A 25,241-nucleotide genomic window follows, 5' to 3' on the forward strand; every position below is an offset into this window, starting at 1 on the left:
GGCTTGGCTCATGAATATTAATTGAGTCATCCAGTTCCAGGATGCTGAAGGATTGGCTCATGAATATTAACTAGGTCATCCGGTTCCAGGAATGCTGAATGATTTGGCTCATTAATATTAATTAGGTTACATGCTGGATTCTTGTGCGCACACACTCACTCATTTGAATCACTGATTAAAGTTTTTGCAGCAGCAGCATATATAAAACAGCAAACACAATAACTGTGTGAAAAGTTGCTTTTTCTACAGAAACTCAGATTTTTCAGACAGTCTTTGGGATATTCAAACTTAGAGAGTAGCTCAGGATATATAATTTAACAATAGATACTATATTGTTCTGTGTGTGGTTTTAAAAGTAACTATTTCAGTTAGTTAAACAGAATTAACTACATTGTCAGATTACTATATTTTCATGAGAAGAGATTAGTACATGCAAGGTAAAAAGCTAATTAATAAAAAATAAAAATAGTAGCTGTAGCAAACTGGTCACATATTTTTTAAATGTAACTAGTTTTAAGTGACACTGTAGTAAGAGTTGGGGCAAATATTGCTTAACTCATGTTACCGATACACTGTTGTGAAACTATAAGACACTTTAACCCTTTCCTGGAGATATGATTAAACTCTTAATGTAATCATCTCACTGCTCTGTACTGTGTTGATGGAAATGTCATGAGACAATCAGTCTATGATTACAGAAAGATTTGTCATGTAGAATTCAGGGTTTTATTTCAATGCCATAATCTCAGAATAACTCTCTCTTCCCGGATGTTCCAGGACAACTATATCACAATACTGTTTTACCATCTGCTGCCACATTTCTCCGAATCACTATAACAAACACTGAAATAACTGTTTGACAACAATGTTTTCTGTTTTGTTTCTTAACAAAAAATCCCAATTAGGCTATTACTGTGCACATACGTGTTCTCAAGCATACAAACCGGTTTAACTGTAGATATTATAATATTACAGCTGATTCTTGAACAAATATACCCAACACTGTGTGAGAATCTGTGCAAGCATAACTGCTCATAAAACGGTTAATAGAATCAGTTACAACACAAACATGAGTTACAACTGAACCATAACTTTTACTGTAACTCATGTTTCTGCAACCATGTGGCTGATCTACCACGACTGCTCGGGTTAAAGGTCACCTGTGACTGTCCTCATGGCCTTCAGCTTCACATTCTGTCTGTCTCACAGTATCTTTCACTGCAGCACGTGTGTCACTCTTGACAAAGAAACATGTCCAGTTGTGTGTTGTGAAGCAGTTGACAGAGAAACACCTGTGCTGCTATGTGGAGTAGCTCTGTATGAACTCGTCACTGTGGATTTCCTTCTCTACTGAAAACAGACTGGAGGAAAGATGTCTCGTCATTTACTGTGGTAATCATTTAGGGTGATTGCACAATCAGAACGAGCACAGGTAAAAGGTCCCACTATATCAATCCTAGTTTCTGCTATGGGTCCGGTGGCAGGCTGACGTGGTGAAGGGTAATAGTACATGTGTAGTAAATAATAGTGCTTTATACAGTATATACATAAACACTTTCATCACATTGATAATGTGATCATTCCTGTTATTGGTTTCATCTTTTCTTGCCGCTGGTGTGAATCGATCCAGAGGGCACGGTTTTGATTTAATACAGTGAATATAATGTACTCGGACTCGAGTACATTATAGGATTTATACTCTTCAGACCGAACGAGTGCAAATTCTATAATGTACTGGAGTCCGACAGCGTCAGTAAATCACTGATACATAAAGCAGCAGATCAGATTTATTGATGAAGATTAAAATATTACACTGTCAAATGTCTTTGGCAGGAATTAAACATTTTACTGTAATAAATCATCTCATCACTCCACAATCAGCAAAACTAATCTGACCTTTGACCTGTATGTCGATTCTGTTAGATTTCTGAAGGTCTGAAAATGCATTTAATAATGATCTTTACTGAGCTTTAAAACACTCTAAAATAACAAAACAATTTGACAACAAAAACCACTGCTGCGATACTGTGAGCTGCATCAGCACTGAAATGAAGGAAAAAACACCTGATGAAAGTGTGTGTGTGTGCGTGTGCGTGTGTGTTCAGTTGTTCCAGGTTGTGTTCAGTTGCGTTTGGTTCCTGATGCTGGTGTCCATCTTCAACACTTCTCTTATGGCCATCGTGGCGTACGTGGAGGACGGCAGAGAAAACTCCATCTTCAGAGCTCGATATTTCCCCTCTACACACACGCACACACACACGCATGAGCCACAGCACTCACTACACATGAGGGTTACATCCTGCTAAATAAATGTACCTTTCAGGTAGACTGGAGCTGCTCGGTTTCTAATTTCTCCACATCCGTGTGAACGAGGGTCACTCGAGGATCATCATACTGAATCAACTCCCTTTAGAGAGAGATAGAGAGAGAGAGACATGAAGGACACAGATCAACAGATTCAGTGTATCAGAATATTACTAGAGGAAGTCAATGAAGTGGTCAATCACCAGCTGACATCACTGGGGTGTATGACGACTCTTCGGTAAGCATCAGCGAGAGAATAATCCCGAACTTTGTGCCTCATGTTATCAATGTCCAGATGATCAGCGGTCATCATCTGTCTGTAGCCCTCGCCCACTGCAAGAGAGACAGACACACACACACACAAACACTCTTTTAAACGAGTTACGGCCTGGTCACACCAACACTGAATTTGTGGTGCGTTCGTTCTGAACCAGTTTTGAATTGGAGCGATGGCCTCATGTGATAAACTGAATTAAACACCATCTGCCTTCAACAGCACCATTTCTCTCCGTGTCAGCGGGATGATACATTTCAACATGTTTTGAAGGCTAAAACTAAATTATTCATTCCACGGTTTAAATAGTGGACAGACGTTCTCTCTCTCACCGCTGTGAGTCGGGTAGATGACGTCAAAGCCCGGCAGCGGCATCACCACATCATGAATGGAGTGTTTCTCTGCCTCTTCAGCGGACAGGACGTGAGCACTGCCTGAAAAATGGCAATGACAACACTGACCACACCATCACAGTGACACATCATCATCATCATCATCATCATCATCATCATCACACACCTCCTCTGAGAATCAGATCACCCTCCAACGCTCTGAGGCCGAAGACGTCCAAGCGTCTGCTGACCATACTGTTCCACACGAAACTCTGATAGCTGTGAATGTACATCAGCCTGTTGTTCCGAGGAATCTGAGACAGACAGACAGACAGACAGACAGACGTAATGGTCCAGAGACATGTAGCCAATCAGCTGGCAGTACTCATTATCCATCCCTCACCAGTCCAAACGCCGTGTCGATATTGTTTTTGCCGTACATGGTCAGACCTCTCAGTAACAGCCCCTCCACTCAGCGTTTGACCGGAAGCTTCTTCAGCGCCGCCTCAGGGTCATGTGATCTCGCCCACTCTTCTCTGCATTCCACCAGATAACTCTTCTCCGCTTGAGGACGAGAGCAAGACACACTTGAGCCGAAACACACGTAGGTGTGCAGACACGCGCTCGGTCCTGTTGTACACACTCGTTTACAGTTAAAAACACACGTGTAGCATCCATAAACATGTTGTAACGCATTCAGTTGATGTCACAAGTGTGGCGACACAGAGAATGAAACATGTTTGCATTGTGCGACACATTTGGAACGCAACGATGTGTGAAAAGATTGCGTAACAGGAAGCACCTGTGCTCACAAACATGAGTTTAATCTCTGAGATTAAGTATATGTGAGCATGTTTCAATAAGGTAACAAGACCTTGTGAAACTAATTACATATGTAATCTGATCATGTGATGGCGTACTTGTGAAAACACGTCAGAGGTGTGCAGTTTGGACGTTATGATGGACGTAGTGCGCTGAACTGATCTGTAAATATGACTTGGAAGGTCCTTTTATTGAAACGCTCTTGTAAGTTATTAGTCACATGGCACAAATGAAAGCGTTAGAAATGACTAAATGAAGAGATCACGTGACACAGATCATGAATGGAGAAAACAGATGTTCTGTGCAGGTCGACTGACCTCCAGGACGGGGTTTCAGGATCAGATCCATCACCTCCTTCCAGTTGTTCTGTAATATCGCCCTGTCAATTACAGCCAATACAACGCATCAGTTCCCCTCACATATGAAACAGAAACACATCTGTGTGTGTGTGGTACACGCGTGTTCTCACCTGCCCACCTGATGCGTTGGGACGGCCATGGTGCCGAATCGCTGCATGCCATAGTAGTTAATATAGCCTGTGTCCTTCAGTGATGTCATCGCTTGTTCCACCTGCTCCTGAGAGCCAGAGATATTCCTGTAGGGTGGATCACACACACACACACACACACACACACACACACACACATACACACACAAACACAAACACACAAACACGGTCTTTGGTGCATCATCCATTTTGTTGTTCATGTTTATCAGAGCAGAAAAACACACTATGTTGGTCTTTGGTGCGTCATCTCTTTTATATCTTACATCTCGTTATTCATGTTTATCAGACCAGAAAAACACAAAGAACCGGCCCAGACCAGACAAACTGATTGAACTGGTGACTGGCTTCAATGTGCTGCTGGTTACCAAAATGTGTTTTTGTGCTGTTTCACGCATCATGTCTTCACTGGTCAAGCTGGTCCACCTGAAACCCTAACCACAGGAAGTGTGCACTCACCTGAGAATCACAGTGAAGTGGTTCCCCTGCAGTTCTCCCAGTTTTAATGGATGTTTCTTATAGCTAAAGTTTCCCAGCTTCAAGTTCACGAGGCACTTGTTGAGATGAGCTAGCCATTCAGCGCTAATCCTGTGAAGATTTATAAACACGTGTAATCAGAGCGACACAAGGACAGATGATGTGTGGAGCTTCACTCACTTCAGAACGGCGATCTCCTGAACGGTGATGGCTCTCTTGTCTTTGGTACCCATGTAGGAGAACACGTTTGGACGAACCCTGTGAGAAACAACAGAATGACGCTCACATTCACAGATTCTAATAAATAACAGGATCCTGTTTCAACTGATCTCAGAACAGACCTGAGAAACTTGGAGAGAACGTTGATGGCGTCCATGGTGTCCTTGTTCTCTTTATACAGCACGAAATGACAGAAACTTCCACGATTTTTTGGCCATGAATGCTTTCGAGATGCTTCAGTGGAAGATAAAAAATGAAGCAAATATAGTGAATTAAAAAGACAAAAGAATTATCATTGGGGAAAATGTCTCTGGGCAGGATTTATGGTTTAGTGTGCTCAATCTCTTCTGCTGATAAACAGATTAAAACTAAATGGGAAGAAGAGTTAGCTACTGATATTGACGATGAAACATGGGAAGCCATTTGGTCTAATGCTAAAAAAAGATCTGTTTGTACACGAATAAGAGAATTACAATTCAAAATCATTCATAGACTTCATATTTCCCCTAACTGCAGCCATTTTTTCAACCCCTCTTTATCGCCTATGTGTTTAAAATGCAAAATTGAAATAGGTACTTTAACACATTGTCTGTGGTCATGTAACAGACTGCAATGGTATTGGTCTCTGGTGCTAGGGGAGATGGAAAGGATCTTTAATATTCAGTTAGATTTTGACCCAGTCTCACTGGTGCTTGGTATACTCACTTTGGCTGCTAATAAGAAATTGTATAATATTCTATCCTTTGCTGCCAGGAAAAATATTTTACTTAATTGGATCAGTGATAAATCTCCATCCCTTAAAGGATGGCACAAGATAATTTTTGAGTTGATTCCCCTGGAGCGCCTTACCTATGTTTTACATGGGAAAACAGGCAAGTTTTACAAAGTCTGGTCCCCGTACCTGGACGCTTTGGAACCTGGTCTTCGCCCTATTATATTACAAGGAACATTGTAACTGTGTAATTATCTGGTCATTTAACCTTATTTTTGTCATCCTCTTCATCTTTTGGAAAATGTACCATATTATGGTATGGTCCTGTTTTTTATAAAAATCTGAGCTTTTTTTTAATTTTATTTTTTATTTATTATTATTTTTGTGGGGGGGGTTGGGGGTGTCATTGATGTCTTGTTATATTTGTACATTAAGAAAATTCAATAAACATAATTATAAAAAAAATAAATAAATAAATAAATAAATAAATAAATAAAAGACAAAAGAATGAAGTACACAGAGACATTTATTTACCACATCTTCTCTGTCAAGATATCAGTTAATAATTCAGCTCTTGTTTCCTTTAACATCTTTATAGTGCCGTTAGATGTCTTAAAGGGACAGTTCACCAAAAACTAAAATTCTGTCATCATTTACTCATCCTCATGCCATCCCAGATGTGTGTGACTTTCTTTCTTCTGCAGAACACATAGGAATATATTTAGAAGAATATTTCAGCTCTGCAGGTCCATATAATGCAAGTGAATGGTGACCAGATCTTTGAAGCTCTAAAAAGCACATACATGCAGCATAAAAGTAATCCATAAAACTCCAGTGGTTTATTCCATGTCTTCAGATGTGATGTGATGGCTGTGGATGAGAAACATCAATATTTAAGCGCTTTTTTATGATCAATCCCCACTTTCACTTTCAGATGTGAAAGTGAAACTACACAGGCACCCACACCTATAATATCTCTTCTGAAGACATGGATTAAACCACTGGAGTCTTATGGATTACTTTTATGCTGCATTTATGTGCTTTCTGGAGCTTCAAAGTTCTGGTCACCATTTACTTGCATTGTATGAACCAACAGAGCTGAAATATTCTTCTAAATATATTCGTATGTGTTCAACTTTCACTTTCTGTTGGTGAAATGAATTTACAACCTTTAATCTACACTCACATTTCTACTGTTGTAGTAATATTTTAGGACTCTATTGACATGAATCGCTTTCACTTTAATGTCAATAAAATAGTAAAACGGCTGTAATGAAGCGTGCTTATAATATTTGCTTTGTTGTACTTGAGGTAATTAAACTTCTCTGAACTCCAACACCAGTTGAAACTTCACACTAGAAGGTTAAAGGTCATCTGTAAATCAGTGTCCCTGACCCCGGTGTGAATGACCTTACCTGCGGAGGGTCTGACCTCTGTCCACACAGAGAGAGAGAGCGCTACACAAGTCAAGTCAAGTCAAGTGGTTTTTATTGTCGTTTCAACCATATACAGTTAGTACAGTACACAGCAAAACGAGACAACGTTCCTCCAGGACCATGGTGCTACATAAAAACAACAAAGGACCAACATAGGACCACATGAGACTACACAACGAAATAAAATACCTATATAAACTACCTATATATACCTATATAAAGTGCACATGCAAACATGTGCAAAAAGTACAGGACAGTACAACAAATTACTGACAATGAACAGGACAATAGACAGTGCAGCGCCGACCAGTACTCAGTAGTGCAAAAAGATGACAGTTTCTAAAAATGTAAACATAACATACTATGAGATAATGTTCTATGCACATAGCAGTTATTGAGGTAGCAGACAGTTATAAAGTGACAGTAATTAAAGTGCAACTCAGGACACGTGTGTGTCAAACCAGTCTCTGAGTATTGAGGAGTCTGATGGCTTGGGGAAGAAGCTGTTACACAGTCTGGCCGTGAGGGCCCAAATGCTTTGGTACCTCTTGCCAGACGGGAGGAGGGTAAAGAGTTTGTGTGAGGGGTGTGTGGGGTCGTCCACAATGCTGGTTGCTTTATGGATACAGTGTTTTTTGTAAATGTCTTTGATGGAGGGAAGAGAGACCCCAATGATCTTCTCAGCTGTCCTCACTATCCTCTGCAAGGCTTTGCGGTCCGAAGCGGTGCAAGTCCCAAACCAGGCAGTGATGCAGCTGCTCAGGATGCTCTCAATAGTCCCTCTATAGAATGTAGTGAGGATGGGGGTTGGGAGATGTGCTTTCCTCAGCCTTCGAAGAAAGTAGAGACGCTGCTGGGCTTTCTTGGTGATAGAGCTGGTGTTGAGGGACCAGGTGAGGTTCTCCGCCAGGTGAACACCAAGGAATTTGGTTCTCTTGACGATCTCCACAGAGGAGCCGTCGATGTTCAGCGGAGTGTGTTCACCTTGTGCTCTCCTAAAGTCAACAACCATCTCTTTTGTTTTGTCGACATTCAGGGACAGGTTGTTGGCTCTACACCAGTTCGTCAGCCGCTGCACCTCCTCTCTGTATGCTGACTCGTTGTTCTTGCTGATGAGACCCACCACGGTCGTGTCATCGGCGAACTTGATGATGTGATTCGAGCTGTGCATTGCTGCACAGTCGTGAGTCAGCAGAGTGAACAGCAGTGGACTGAGCACACAGCCCTGGGGGCCCCAGTGCTCAGTGTGGTGGTGATGGAGATGCTGTTCCCGATCCGGACTGACTGAGGTCTCCCAGTCAGGAAGTCCAGGATCCAGTTGCAGAGGGAGGTGTCCAGGCCCAGCAGGTTCAGCTTTCCAATCAGGTGCTGGGGAATGATTGTGTTAAATGCTGAGCTGAAATCTATGAACAGCATTCGAACGTATGAGTCCTTATTGTCTAGGTGGGTGAGGGCCAGATGGAGGGTTGTGGTGATGGCATCGTCCGTTGAACGGTTTGAACGATACGCAAACTGCAGTGGGTCTAGTGAGGGGGGCAGCTGGGTCTTAATCTGCCTCATGACGAGCCTCTCGAAGCACTTCATGATGATGGGTGTAAGTGAGACGGGACGGTAGTCATTGAGGCAGGACACTGAAGACTTCTTTGGCATGGGGATGATGGTGGTGGCCTTGAAGCACGTTGGAACAACGGCGCTGCTCAGAGAGTGTAGTATATTTTTTATCAAGTTAAATTGTTGTTTTATAGCACAGTTATGTCTGAAGAGCAAACATGCAGTTTACTGTGTGTAAAGGCCTGTGACGTGATGAATATGTGTTCACATAGGTTTGACTATTTGACTTTGTGTGCAGAAACATAAATAGCATTACTTAGGGGGGAGAATTGATCTCTTCCAAAGGACATTCTGTTACTTCTTAATATGGTCAAGACCAGAGTCAATGAAGAGCATGATGGATAATACATGTAAGCCCCACCTTGTTTGAGGAGATGTATTTAAGTAAAACCAAACCAGAGATGCTTCAGTTGTTGTTGGTACTGTGGTTTCACCGTAGGCAACTCGGCTTTATTGTGTGATAATAAAGTCTATTCTTCTGAAATCAAAACCCCAAAGATGCTGAGTGATTTTTCACAAAATTGGCATGAAAAACTACAACAATTGGCGCCCGAACAGGGACAGAAGAGAGCAGAGTCTTTACATCACAGGCTGGCTGGGAAGGCGAACACAAACACGGTGGCCACCATTAGGAGGTAAGCATATTTTGCTTATAAACGTTTGTGTTACTTGCCAGTTCGCCTGTGGTGGTAAGAACGCTCAAAAAGCTCTTCTAAACCAATAAAAAAAGGAAAATAAGAATAAATAAAGGGTTTTGATTCCAGAAGAAATAATTGCATGCAATCATCTGTAAATTTTTGTTAATTGTTTTGTGTGTATAAAACCTGTAGGAACGGGTCACTCAAGAGGAGTGTGTGTGTATAAAACCTGTAGGAACGGGTCACTCAAGAGGAGTGTGTGTGTATAAAACCTGTAGGAACGGGTCACTCAAGAGGAGTGTGTGTTTGTGTGTATAAAACCTGTAGGAACGGGTCACTCAAGAGGAGTGTGTGTTTGTGTGTATAAAACCTGTAGGAACGGGTCACTCAAGAGGAGTGTGTGTTTGTGTGTATAAAACCTGTAGGAACGGGTCACTCAAGAGGAGTGGTAGAATAGTTGCGTTCTAGAATTATTTTGTGTTATTGTGAGCTCTGTGTTTATAAAGGCCTTGTGTTTGTAAAAAGTGTGGTCATTTCTGTGGTTTGTGAGAGTATCTGTATTTGTGTTTGAAAGTGTGTAAAGAGCAAGTGTGTATGGACGTGTATGACTGAGTACAGACATAAGCCCAGTACAAAGATTGGACTGAAAGCCTGTCTTGAGAAACTTTGGAATAATTAACTTTGTTAAAATATAGAAAACTAAAAATGTTCCAAAATATCAGCCTGTGCTTCATAAATGGTAAGGGGTATATATGCAATTTACAGCAGAGAAAATATATTTGGGCTATTTTCAACCTTCCATCAATATATGGAGGCAGAGAAGAGCTGATATAACAGGAAGAAAAGGCACCTAATAAATATTCTGGTTGTAAAGTGGAGATAAAACCAATGATAAAGATATATAGATAGAAATATACATTTAATATAGATGTAAAACAAAATTAGGAAAAAAGAAATCAAAAAGTTAACTTACAACTGGCTGGAAAACATTTAGTCTTGGCTGTTCTTAGTCTAGCAGCTGTTGATTGGAATGGGCTAGAACATAACTCCTAAACTAGACTGTAGCATAGAAATGTATTTGACTTCATGCAGATAATCTATACATTCAAGAGATATTGTAGGGTGTGTGACCAGGTTAGAGAGACTCAGCTTTGCTGCGTAGACAGAAAGTTAACTCTTAGCTTGTGAGGTTTTTTTTAGACTAGCAGCTGAAAAATATGACAGGCCTCTCTGAACTACTCAGTCACAGAAGACAAGTGAACTTCATACAGAGAAGTCAAAAGATATCTGTGCTTAAAATTTAACCTTTAAAGCACAGGGACAAGTAACAATAAAACATTTGAAATTGAAATTAAAAAAAATGAAACAACTGTAAAGTAATTAAAATCAGTTTAAAAAATCAAAAATAGTTAGGAGAAAAATAAAATAATAAATAAAGAGAATAAGAATTAAAGCTTTAAGTCCAGTGTATTGCATTAAACTGAAGTCAACTGAGTAATTGGAATTTAAACAAAGGTTGTATTTAAGATAAGTGTTGTTATATTACATAAGGTAAAACTCCAGTGGAAAGAGTAAAATCTAGAAGTCCACTGTGTAACATCTCAAAAGAAATGAGACAGCAAAATAAATAAATAATAAAGTGACGTGAATGAACTTTGTGTATTAAAAAGTAAAGGTGAAAGAAATTGGGAAAATTGTTTCAAAATATTGCCGTTGAAGATTAGTGTAGAAAGAAATACATTTAAAAAATAAAAGATTAATTTATTCTCTAGATGTATTGATTTATCTAAATTAAGGGTGCTAAAATAAATTTTCATTTTTATATGCCAAGTAAAAATGAAGAAGGAACAAGTGGAGAAATAAAAACTAAAATCTAGATGAAAACTGATCCTAAAAAGTAAATTGAAAAACAGATAGGAAATGTATTCATGTATGGGGTATAATAATTCATATATTAGAAGAAGATAAGGAAAATGATTTAGAAAGACATTTAGATTAAACGGTTAAAAAATAAATAAATAAAAAGATAAGAGTAAAAACTAAGAACAGGAAAAATAAAAAGAATAAAGTAAGAGCTATATCCAGAAAGTTTAAAATTCACTGAGAAATATGAGGCAGGCCAGAAAAGCTGAGGCATGCAGAGGAGGGTAAAATGACAGGATACTTTTTATAAAATACCTCCCTATGTGACCCCAAAGGTCAGCTCCCAAAGGTCAGCTCCAAATACTTTAGATAGAATGTGGATAGTATTTCTTGTAGTGAGACCAGTAGTTATCAAAGCCACAGAAAATGGGAAAGGGAGATTAAAAAGAAGGATTTTGAAATTGGAATATGAAAAGTAAATCTTAAATGTGAAAATTTCACATTCATGTGTCTGTTTTATGTTCTGTCTAGTCCAATATGAGAGAATAACATTTTTAACAATATTAAATTAAACTATAATGTCCTGATATATACATTTGAAAACCCATGATTATATGTTTTATTTTTGATGTGTTTAAATATGTCTGGAGAACAATGTACATGTGTGTGCAAATTTATTGGTGTAAACTTGATCAACCAACAAAAATAAGACAGATAGTGTTTATTATTTTTGTTAGAAAATGTCTGACTGGAGAGATTGAGTAACACCTGATAGTGAACAGAGAGGTTAGACCCGGTGTCTCTCATAATGTCTCTAGTCAAACACAGGGGGCCCCAAATTTAGACAAAAGAGATAGCAGATTCTTTTGAGATTAGACATTTTTCTTTTATTTCTTTTGAGATTAGACATTTTTCTTTTATTTCTTGTTTTATATATACAGTGTAGGCATTGGTTGATCATGGGTACACTGAAAGTTGTCACTGAGACTAGAATTAAAGAAAATAAATTTAAGAATAATTTAAATCATTTCATGTTCTCTACGTTTCAAATTTGCTTAGAGAAGTTTTTTCTTGGGTTTGGTATATGACCAGTCATGACAGATAGAATTAAAATAAGTCCCAATATGTGGTGTATTTGATTGAAAAAATATTGATAATGCTAAGGAAAAATTGGAGATTGGTATTAGGTGAAACCCATAGAGAAACATTAGGATTAAATTGAATATCATAAATAATTTGATGTAATGTGTCTATTCTGTGTGAAATTGATGCTAACCATGTTTTACTCTCTCTGTTGTCAGCATTGTGTAAGTCATTTCAATAACTCATTCTGGAACCAGTCTCTCAACATTGCTGGGCCAGATGATTTATTGAAGAAGCTTATGTTACAGGAGACAGTCCGGAGAAAAGGAAAAAGACTGAGAAATACAGTATGTGGGCTGTTATATGATTGGCCCTCTTACTATCATGAATGCTGGTAATCATTACTGAATTGACATTTCAATTATGGATTCAAATTTCTCTTGATAAGTTGATTTCAGTCATATATAACTAATTGGATGTTTGATTCTCCAAATGCCATCCATGGGTGCAATATCCATGTCGAAATTGTTCTGAGGGTCTAAATTTAAATCCAGCATCTAATTGCGAATTTGTTGATGTGAAGGTTAAATATAAAAACTTAATGGCAAAGTAAGAGTAACATATTGGATTGTTTACTCCCCTAAATTTCCCAAAGACTACCCTCACTTTAATGAAAAAGCTTAATCAGTACTGCAAGGAGTTAATTAAGTGTCTATTTCTTGTAAGCTAGTTTTATTTTGAGTTAAATCCATGAAAATACAATTTTAGAGGTATACAGTTTATGCACAGTGACATCTGTCTCTGTTATTTAACTGAATAATTGATCATAAAATGCTGATAAGTATAAGACGATAATAGCTGAAAAATCATATTATTAAAGGATGATAACATTAGGATATAAAAATGAGACTAGTAAGAAATTCAAAGGACATAATGTATTTTACTGATCAATTATTGCAAAACACAAGATATTTGTCTGAACTTCCATTGTGCCACTTTACTATTTTATTTTGTTTAAAATCTTCAATTTATTTTCTGTTAATTTAAAAAGGTGATTTATGTTGGTTTATTTGACATAATGAAAATTCCTTCTCCTGAGAAAGAGTAAGAAAAGGGAGAAAGTAATCATAAGAGAGTTTTAAATGAAAACTTAAATTTCTCAATGGTCTGAATACAAATGCGCATTAATTTTATTGTGCGAGGAGGGAAGGGATAAGAGAAGTAGAAATTCTAGAAGTTTTCTTGAAGATGGTTTACAATGGCAAAGGTTGAAAGCAGATAATATAATAAAATATATTTGATTATATCATTTTATTAAATTAAATTTATCACTATTCTCACTGTTGTAGAATTACAAATGTGTTATTGTGATTTTCTAAGAAAAAAAAGGAATAACTGTAACAACAGTGTGAAGGAGTGCAATCTCTCTCTCAAAATTCTTTCCCTCTCAGCTCTCAGTTTAAGTTTTTAAGTGGGCTAAAACCATATCACTAATTTGTTTTATTTTCTTTTGATTTTATTTTCTTTTACATGGAAAATGATGTGATTTGACAATAATGTTAGATACAGTAATATGAAGGAAAGGTTCAAACAGCTTTCCTCATCATGATTAAAGATTTGTTATTTTCAGAGGGCAATTTGAATCTCATACTAAAGATAAGAGATTTGGTTGAGTGTACATCTGGAAGAATAAATGTAGGTTCTAAAACTACCTAGAAATTATTAAATTAAGTGATGATTTAAATTAAGCATCTTAGAAGCTTGACAGAGGCGATCCTGTATTTTGATTTGTTCTGATGGATAGTCTTCACCAAGAGACAAAGTCTTTTATGACCTTTGCTAAATGAGAAAATATAACAACTTGAATGGAAATTAGTGAACTGTAAATGAGTTCAATTGTTGCATTTTACTTTTCATTTGGACAATTTCAATAGATTGTTGAACTTTGAATAATGCTTTGTGAATTTAACCATGTTTTGGACTGTCTCAATGTTTGAGCAGTTGTAGATGGCTCCATTGGCTGTGATGGTTCTCAGGTGATGCTCCCTGAAGCAAGGGAAAATGTTTGTTTACAGATACCAAATTATTAAAGATTGGATAATAAGACTGAGCGGTACCGAGACTAGAGACAAGAGATGATGACCCAATAATGGGTCAAATTCTCCAGTGGCAAGAGGTGACGACCCAATGACGGGTAAATACTCTCCAATTGCAAAATAAGAGCTGCCTAAGACAGGGCGCCACCGCCCTGGAAACATGCCCAAGAAGGGTGAACTGGGTTTAAGGAAGTGGATGGATGCTTTAAGGAAAGAAGCATCAAAAGGGAGGTCTAGAAGAAACCTGCCAGAAGTTGTGAGTTCCACTCAACCTGACAGTGTCTTAATAACCGCTTTATTAAAATATTTTATCACAGCGATGAATAACAAGCATTCTATCACTGTGTTATCAGGGGATCACACCTTGTGTAGAAGACCAATTATAGATTGATTTTGGAGGTAAAGCTTTGAGAACCGTTGCATACAAAGAAGTGCCTAAATTATTATTAAGCAAACCTGGGACTGTTTGCATGATGAAGGAAAATTATTTTTATTTATGCTGTTATTGAACTCATGTACATTTGAATAATAATGAAGAATGGAAAAGAATATATGGTGGTGACTAAAAATGAACATGACCTGATTGCCAAAAGAAATGGGGTACACAATTAACTAAAATTAATATAATATCTGGATAATAACATTGTGGAAGGAATAAGATTCTGTGTGATCCTTAGTAAAATAATTTTGGATTCAAGCAACAGTAAAGCAGATGACTTTGATTGATGTGAATGGCCCAATGCAATGGCAACTACCCTGAATGGACAGAAAGACCAAATTGGGAGGAAATTGATTCCTTCAATGAATATATAAGAAGATATAAAGAACCACACCCTGGGTGTAAGTGCTGGTTAACCTCTCCCCAAACGGTGATCCTCTACGATGCGCAAAGCATCTGGGTTGAAGACATCTACACTACAAGCAAGAACTCTTAAAATTAGGATGAATATTTTGTTTAATGCAATCTACATAACTGTGACAACCAAAAACAAGACCAAACCAGGAGCACGTACATGCTTAAATATGTTAATTTGTGATTATAGAAAGTCACAGAGGAGGGAATATGTAGTATATTTTTTATCAAGTTAAATTGTTGTTTTATAGCACAGTTATGTCTGAAGAGCAAACATGCAGTTTACTGTGTGTAAAGGCCTGTGACGTGATGAATATGTGTTCACATAGGTTTGACTATTTGACTTTGTGTGCAGAAACATAAATAGCATTACTTAGGGGGGAGAATTGATCTCTTCCAAAGGACATTCTGTTACTTCTTAATATGGTCAAGACCAGAGTCAATGAAGAGCATGATGGATAATACATGTAAGCCCCACCTTGTTTGAGGAGATGTATTTAAGTAAAACCAAACCAGAGATGCTTCAGTTGTTGTTGGTACTGTGGTTTCACCGTAGGCAACTCGGCTTTATTGTGTGATAATAAAGTCTATTCTTCTGAAATCAAAACCCCAAAGATGCTGAGTGATTTTTCACAAAATTGGCATGAAAAACTACAACAAGAGATGTTGAAGATGTCGGTAAGAACATCTGCTAGCTGCTCTGCACATCCTCTGAGCACTCTGCCAGGAATGTTGTCTGGTCCAGCAGCCTTCCGTGGGTTGACTCTACGTAGAGTTTTCCTCACATCTGCCGTGGTAAGACAGAGCACCTGGTCGTTGGGAGGAGGGGTGGACTTCCTCGCCATCACGTCGTTCTGCACTTCAAACCGAGCGTAGAAGTCGTTCAGCACATCTGGAAGGGAGGCATCTTTGTCACAGGCAACTGATCTGGTCCTGTAGTTGGTGATGGCCTGGATGCCCTGCCACATGCGCCGCGTGTCACCGCTGTCCTGGAAGTGACTGTGGATTCTCTGGGCGTGTGCGCGCTTTGCCTCTCTGATGGCCCGGGACAGTTTGGCCCTAGCTGTTCTTAGGGCTGCCTTATCGCCTGCTCTGAAGGCGGAGTCTCGGGACCTCAGCAGAGTGCGCACCTCCGCAGTCATCCACGGCTTCTGGTTGGAGCGTGTGGTGATGGTCTTGGAGAAAGTGGCATCATCAATGCACTTGCTGATGTAGCTGGTCACTGATGCTGTGTATTCCTCCAAGTTGGTAGAATCGTCATATGTTGCAGCCTCCCTGAACATGTGCCAGTCAGTACACTCAAAACAGTCCTGAAGAGCAGAGATGGCTCCTGCTGGCCAGGTTTTCACCTGCTTCTGAAGCGGTTTTGTGCGTCTGACGAGCGGTCTGTATGCTGGAATTAACATAACAGAGATGTGGTCTGAGTAGCCGAGGTGGGGGCGGGGCTCCGCCCGTGCAGCGCCTGGGATGTTTGTGTAAACAAGATCAAGCGCGTTAGCCCTCTCGTTGCAAAGTCCACATACTGATGGAATTTAGGGAGCACTGTCTTGAGATTTGCATGGTTGAAATCTCCGGCGACAATAAACAGTCCATCGGTGTGAGCGTTCTGCAGTTCGCTCATAGCCCCATACAGTTCACAGAGCGCTTCCTTAGCGTTAGCGCTGGGGGGAATGTAAACTCCGGTTATGCAAACAGTGGTGAATTCCCGTGGTAGATAAAAAGGTCTGCATCTAACAGTCACAAGCTCCAACAGCGATGAACAGTAACTAGAGACTAGCATAGAGTTCTTGCACCATTCCGTGTTGATGTAAACACACAAGCCACCACCGCGAGTCTTACCGCAGAGAGCTGTATTTCTGTCGGCACGAAACAAGGCGAGCCCGTCTAGCTGAATGGCGGCATCCGGAACTCTGTCGCTGAGCCACGTCTCCGTGAAAACAAAGACGCAGCAGTCTCTAAACTCACGCTGCGTAGCCTGCTGGAGTCGGATATAGTCCAGTTTATTGTCCAGGGAGCAAACATTTGAGAGCAGGATAGACGGAGAGCCGGCCGGCTAGGGTTTGTTTTTAGCCTAGCATGGACCCCGCCCTCTTTCCGCGCTTCGCTTCTCGCACACCGCTTACGACGTCCTCTCCCCCGGCCACCGGCATCAGGCGACGCCGAGGGCTGGAGGCCTGGTCTCCGCAGCAAGCCGAGTACGCGTAGCGCCTCCTGCAGGTCATCATGCAGCTTGGTTTTTGCATGAGTCTTATATTTCAGTAGTGTCTGGCGATGGTAGACACGAACACCGGTTGCTCCGATGTCCATGTGTTGCAAAAGTCGGGCTTTTTTAACAAAAATAGTACCATTGTGGATCCGGAGTGGCCGCTGCATGCTACCGCGCTGCCATCTTGGATCATTTTTCACACAGTGACCAACACAACACAGAGATTCACATGTTCAGATGAAGGTGTTCATGGGACATCATGCTCACGGCATCAGTTCATTTCAAATGTTTGCAGCGTGTTAGTAAAATGTTGACATGTGTGAATCAGGTCAGTTCAACATGTTTATTAGTACGCGTCTCATCAGGGCAGAAGTTCTTGATGTTTTCTCATAGAAAAGACACGTTGTGTTCATGGGAAAACTCTTTCACTTCAGTCAGATCATGACACATCAGTGGTGTGTTTTCAATCACGCATGCACACTAAACACCACTGCCTTCTGCTCAGCTGTACATGCAACGGAGGTGAGAGGTCAGAGGTCAAAGGGTCATGCACAGGTCAGTGAGTTTACAGCATCTTACAGAACATGTGACAGGAGAAAAAGCTCTGAATCTTCAGGAATCAGATGGGATATATTACAGTAATAATGTCAGAACACAGGTGTCGTGTGTTGTAGAAATGTTGATACTCATTGATCAGTGATAGTCATTGCAGGGGAATGCCTCTGTGTCTGAGGGATGCAGAGGGGGAGGATCTGCTCCTGTCATAGACCTTGGGATAAAAGAGTATAAAATACAAGTCAGCCCTCCCCTTCTCATCTCACTCACGGCACAGATTAACTCCTGTGTAATGACCGGGTCCTTCTTGCAAGAATACATTCTTTTAAAAGACTGTTTGATTCAGAGTGTCTCTTACGCAGTGATAATGGTTGGTTAATCATTGTTTTGCCACAACCCGTGTTAGACGCCAGTACCTGCCAGAGCCTTCTTCCCATCACGCTCCTCGGTCTTGGTCTCCAAAGAGTCTTCACCGCTTCACCACAAAGAGTCCGTTTCTCCTTCGAGTCGTCCAGCACCTGATCGATACGTCACATGACACAAAACACATTCAGGTGTCTCAGAAGTGACACAGAAAGAACACCGGATGTGTTTACAGCAGCATCATGCTGAGGGAATGGTGCTTATTTTTAATAGTCTTTATAAATAAATGATAATGTTCGACTCGTTTAGTTATAGTTCGGCCAGTTGCTGTTTCTGTTCTTCCGTCAGACACTCGGTGGAATCACATGATGAAGAGTTTTCCTGACAAACAAGATCATCAGATTATTACATTTGTTTTTCATCACTTCACATTTCACTAGTCTTTTAGAAGATCTGTACTTAAATATTCAGCATTCAAAACAAGTTAAACTCAATCAGCAGCTTTTGTGTCATAATGTTGATTATAATTCATTTCGACTCGTTCCTCCTTTTCATTAATAAAACCACAAATGTGTGTTCCAGTGGGACACTTATAATGGAAGTCAATGGGGGTATTTTTGGAGGTTTAAATGCAGAAATGTGAAGATTATAATTTAATAAAAGCACTTACATTAATTCTCCTGTTAAACTCATGGATTATTTCAGCTGTAAAGATGTTTAAATTGTCTTTTTTTTTTGCGGCAGACAACTGTTCTGCATTATGTTGTCATGGCAACGAAGTTGTAAATTGTCTATATCTTCACACAGATGTGGTTGTTAAGTGATTTAATGACAGTAAAATCATGTTCACACACATATTGTTTATGTCTTGTGTTTATACTATTGAAACAGTATTTTAATGTTTACAGATTAAACCCCATTGACTTGCATTGGAAGTGTCTCACTGGAACACACTGTAAAGGAATCAATGGAAAGGAGGCGAGAACCGACTTGACGATATAAATAATAGTTTTAATGATAAAGTTAAAAAGACACAAACACACACATGACGGACATGTCCGTAAACTCTCCCGCACAATCCTCCGCAGTTGACCTTTAACCATCTCGGAGGCACAATTATCCTGATAAGGGACCGGGTGTGTATGATCACGACCCCCCCTCCGCCCCGTCACACACACATTTGTGCTTTTATTAAAGAAAAGAAGGAACGACTTGAACTACATTTTTGTGGAAATCAACATTATGCCACAAATGCTGCTGATTGAACTTCACATGTATTGAACCCAGAATATTCCTTTAACATCACAGTTGACAGGAAGTGTTAGAAGATCTCATCACCTCAACATCCGCCGGAACTGACAGATCATCCAATCGAACGATCGTCCCGCTTTTATTGATCTCGTGGACCACAAAATCAGCTGGCTCTATGGTGCAGTCAGAACAACCTGGAGCTTAACATGCTCAAAACTGTGGAGATGACCGTGGACTTCAGGAGGAGCCCCCCCACTCTGCCCCCATCACCATACTCAACAGCCCTGTGTCTGCTGTGTTCCACTATATCCCAGGACCTGAAGTGGGAGCCCAACACTGACACCATCATCAAGAAGGCCCAGCAGAGGATGTACTTCCTGCGCCAGCGTAGGAAGCTCAGCCTACCTAAGGATCTGCTGATCCACTTTTACACAGCCACCATCCAGTCTGTTCTCTGCACCTCCATCACTGTCTGGTTTGGACCTGCCACCAAAAAGGACAGGAGCAGACTACAACGGACAGTCAGGACTGCAGAAAAGATCATTGGTGCCAACCTGCCCTCCATTCAGGACTTATACATTTCCAGAGTCAGGAAACAGGCAGGAACCGTCACTGCAGATCCATCTCACCCCGGACACAACCTGTTCCAGCTTCTTCCCTCAGGTAGGCGCTACAGAGCGATGTACACCAAAACCAGCAGACACAGAAACAGATTCTTCCCACAAACCATCACTCTGATGAACAGCTGATTTCTGACTCACAGTGTCAGGAACAATTCCTGTAACCCAGTAACTCTGTCTCTAATCAGCCACATGTTTACTGGTTACTACTTCATTTTATTAATCAATCTCTATTTCAGAGCTGTTCATAATGTTCATACTGTTCATATTGTTATATTGTATATACTGTATACCAATCCACTTTCCTCAAGTCACAACTCCTGCACAAAATACTTATACTATTTATTCCAGCATCCTTTGCGCTATCCTTCAACGCACTGTGTACATGTATGCATGTATGTGTACCTGTATATCATATCCACCTCCGACATGTACATAATAATGATAATATACACTCACCTAAAGGATTATTAGGAACACCTGTTCAATTTCTCATTAATGCAATTATCTAATCAACCAATCACATGGCAGTTGCTTCAATGCATTTAGGGGTGTGGTCCTGGTCAAGACAATCTCCTGAACTCCAAACTGAATGTCAGAATGGGAAAGAAAGGTGATTTAAGCACGTTTGAGCGTGGCATGGTTGTTGGTGCCAGACGGGCCAGTCTGAGTATTTCACAATCTGCTCAGTTACTGGGATTTTCACGCACAACCATTTCTAGGGTTTACAAAGAATGGTGTGTAAAGGGAAAAACATCCAGTATGCGGCAGTCCTGTGGGCGAAAATGCCTTGTTGATGCTAGAGGTCAGAGGAGAATGGGCCGAATGATTCAAGCTGATAGAAGAGCAACTTTGCCTGAAATAACCACTCATTACAACCGAGGTATGCAGCAAAGCATTTGTGAAGCCACAACACACACAACCTTGAGGCGGATGGGCTACAACAGCAGAAGACCCCACCGGGTACCACTCATCTCCACTACAAATAGGAAAAAGAGGCTACAATTTGCAAGAGCTCACCAAAATTGGACAGACTGGAAAAATGTTGCCTGGTCTGATGAGTCTCGATTTCTGTCGAGACATTCAGATGGTAGAGTCAGAATTTGGCGTAAACAGAATGAGAACATGGATCCATCATGCCTTGTTACCACTGTGCAGGCTGGTGGTGGTAGTGTAATGGTGTGGGGGATGTTTTCTTGGCACACTTTAGGCCCCTTAGTGCCAATTGGGCATCGTTTAAATGCCACGGCCTACCTGAGCATTGTTTCTGACCATGTCCATCCCTTTATGGCCACCATGTACCCATCCGCTGATGGCTACTTCCAGCAGGATAATGCACCATGTCACAAAGCTCGAATCATTTCAAACTGGTTTCTTGAACCTGACAATGAGTTCACTGTACTAAAATGGCCCCCACAGTCACCAGATCTCAACCCAATAGAGCATCTTTGGGATGTGGTGGAACAGGAGCTTCGTGCCCTGGATGTGCATCCCACAAATCTCCATCAACTGCAAGATGCTATCCTATCAATATGGGCCAACATTTCTAAAGAATGCTTTCAGCACCTTGTTCAATCAATCCCACGTAGAATTAAGGCAGTTCTGAAGGCGAAAGGGGGTCAAACACAGTATTAGTATGTGTTCCTAATAATCCTTTAGGTGAGTGTATACCTCCTGCATACTTTGCACTCTGATCACTGCACTATTTGTCAATATGTCTATATTGTTTTTGTTCATAGTGTGTTTATTTGTGTTGTCTATACTGTAGGCTGTGTCTGACTTTATTTTATTATTGTATTTTTGTATGAGTAAGAACATCGTGAGCAATGTGCAATCCTGAGACAGATTCCTTGTATGTGTACACATCCCTGCCAATAAATCTGATTCTGATTAACACCAGATATTCTTTTATTTACTATCTCCAGCACGCAACGTGTTTAGTTTTAAAATATGATACATTTTGTACAGTATTGTATTTTATCTAATAAAAATGAATCTAAAATGATATATGTCTGTTTTTTCCCCTTTGGGTTTTAGGATTCAACCATTAAATCAGAATTAAATAAATTGTAATGATTAATATATTATATATGTAGTTATATTATTGTAATGAGGGTTAGGGTATAATGACTGCTGTGTAAGCCCAATAATGCTGATATAAACTTAAATTTACATGTTTTTAAATCGATTAAGACTCTCATGCCAAAATCTGCCACTCACTGAAACATATTCCACAAACATTATATTCCTAAAATAAACTAACTAACATAAATATATCTCAAAATCTACAACAAGAAAAAGTCCAACTGCAAAAATAAAACTGTCGTAAAACTCTGAAAGCGGTCCATTGACGTCACTGTTATATGATTGGCCAGAGAAGACTCATGTGATCCAAGTTGACCGTTGCTCTCTCAATGGTAAAAGCACTGAGGATGATATATAATTATAGAATATCTTTGACATACATTTTTAATGTTCAAGAGCCAAACTTCACCAGATCGGTTCGTTTTCGTGTTCATCCAATCAGCTAAGCTTCCTACACGAACGTCTCGATACATAATTAATATTCATGAGCCGAGCTATATTTGCATACGTCCTGGCCAGAGATCTTTTATCCTCTGTCAGTTCTATCATTGTAGAGACGGAAAAGAGCAACTAGTGTGTTACGACAGTAAGTCAATGGTTGCGAATACTGTACAAATGAATGGGAGGGCCGTAAACTGACACCTACCTGTCGTAAAACTGTCCGCGTCTTCTTTATAAAACAGTCATTTTATCGCCATAACTCCATACATAATTCATCATTCAAATGATTGTTTAGTGTAAAACATGTTTAAGTATAGTGGAAAGGTGGTCACTTTATTAAGTGATGAGCTATTTCTTCACAAATTTAGTATATTCAGTGTACTGAATCATGTTCTCCATTGATACCCATTCAAAACGGCCTGTGGTCTCCTCGTCAGTCAGTGAATGTATATAAATAAATACAAATATATAAATTGGTTTGCTAATATTGTGGGCTTCCCTTCAGAGGGGCTCTGGTCAATAGAGGAGAGATGTGTAATAATCTGCAACACCTGAATCCAATCTACAAATCATCAAGACACAGATATAATACAATCTCACACAGTCCATGAAGTAGTAAAACAGTGTTGAGTGGAGCAGATCAATGAGTCTGTCACAGAAAGGATGAGTTGTCTCTATACTTCAAAAACGCAGTTCTTGAATTCATGTCATTAATTATTTTCTGAATTTACTTTGTAATAGGCTAACCAGACAGATCTCGTTTTACTGCTAAGTGAATGCATGGCATGAAAGCCCCTATTGAAGGTAAATCTTGTACTGTTTATTTTGACCAGCAGAGGCGGCTTCTCGCTATAGCGGCTATAATCATTCATCTTTTACTGGTTACTTGTTCGTGCCAGTTTTGCAATCAATAAATGGACCAGAGAGCAAGAGCAACTGAAATAAATATCATCGTTAACAGCTTCAAGGTGAGGCGCATACTAGTTATGTTATATTGTTGTGTATTATATAAAATGAATGCATTTAAACAAGAATACAATATTAATAACATTAGAAAAATAAATGGAGTAATAAAGTATCTGCAAAGAACAACAAAAGTTAGCACATTACAGCATAGATTACTTTGCTGGGAAACAAGTGACTGAAAATAAGCATCGTAATGCATAATGTAGTCGGCTGGTGCGGGTCCTGATGCTGCGATACCACCTGCCTGATGGCAGCAGTGAGAACAGACCATGACTCGTGTGCTGGAGTCTCTGGTGATCCTCCGAGCTTTTATCACACGCCGCCTGTTATAGATGTGCTGGACAATAGACACAGTGAGAGACAGTGCAGCACCAACCAGTACACATTTGTAATCGAACAGCAGTCCCTCATTGGAAAGAGATCCGCGCACTCAACTCGCAGAGCTTGTTGATCAGAGACTGAACTTGTGCCAGTAGAATGATGGGCAGCGGGGGGTCGATTTGTGCAACGTCTTAGTCTGACGAGAACACTGGTTTTCCTTCCCCTTTTCCGGCTGCATTTCCGTGGCCGGTCTGCCCAGAGAAAGGGCTCCGCTGTCGTGTTTGTCGACAGTGGGTCCGGTATTCGGTGTGCTATTGCAGTACGATTGTCCAAAAGTGTTTGTCTATCGTAGACAAAAATGCCACGCTCCAAACCACTGAGGTCACTTTTTCCCCATTCTGATGGTTGATGTGAAATTGAAGCTCCTGACCCGTATCTGCATGATTTTATGCACTGCAGCCACACAATTGGCTGATTAGATAATCACATGGGCTGGTTTGAGTATTTCTGGGATTTTCCCACACAAAAGTCTCTAGAATTTCCTCCGAATGAAAAACACATCCAGTGATGGTCAGTTCTGTGTATGGAAACACTTGATGAGAGGTCAACAGAGAATGGTCAGACTCGCGTGAACTTATAAAGTCTACGGTAACTCTGATAACCGCTCTGTACAATTGTGGTGTAGTTGTGTACACTGCCTGGCCAAAAACAAATTTGCATACAATGTCACAGAGTTGCATTCATTTTTGGCCGAGATCTTGTATTGATGAAAACGATTCCTTATGCTCCCTGAGCCACTCTTTCACTATTTGAATCCAATAATGATCCAATCATAGACTCTTAAGTGTGTGTGGTTTGGCCAGGCATTGTGAATGTCTCACAAATGCTGTTGTAGAGTCAGTGCTGCTTGAGTCCAGCAGGGGGAGCTGATCATCATCATTATCACACAGTCATTCATAAGAGGAACACAAAACATTACATTTGCTAAGTGTCTTGATGCTTGCAGCAGCTGTTGATACGATTATTTAAGATCAGATCAGATCAAACATCGCTCGGTTTAAGTTCATCAGATGTCGCTGTCTTTAGCCTATCCTACGTCGTAGGTCTTGATCTTTTTGACTGTTCCCAACGATTACATTCATCAAGCTCAAGCATTCAACCCTGTTAGCCAAGTTACTGTATATATTATAAATGCGTGTCTTCTGTTA

The 25,241-nt window shown here is 40.0% G+C and overlaps 1 pseudogene; it reads right to left on the bottom strand.

Moving 5' to 3' along the window:
- Positions 1 to 2,101: 2,101 nt before the first annotated feature.
- LOC127633359 (pseudouridylate synthase 7 homolog) lies at positions 2,102 to 19,946 on the bottom strand (annotated as a pseudogene).
- Positions 19,947 to 25,241: the final 5,295 nt, after the last annotated feature.

The sequence above is a fragment of the Xyrauchen texanus genome, chromosome 40, assembly GCF_025860055.1.
Source record: "Xyrauchen texanus isolate HMW12.3.18 chromosome 40, RBS_HiC_50CHRs, whole genome shotgun sequence".
Classification (NCBI taxonomy): domain Eukaryota; kingdom Metazoa; phylum Chordata; class Actinopteri; order Cypriniformes; family Catostomidae; genus Xyrauchen; species Xyrauchen texanus.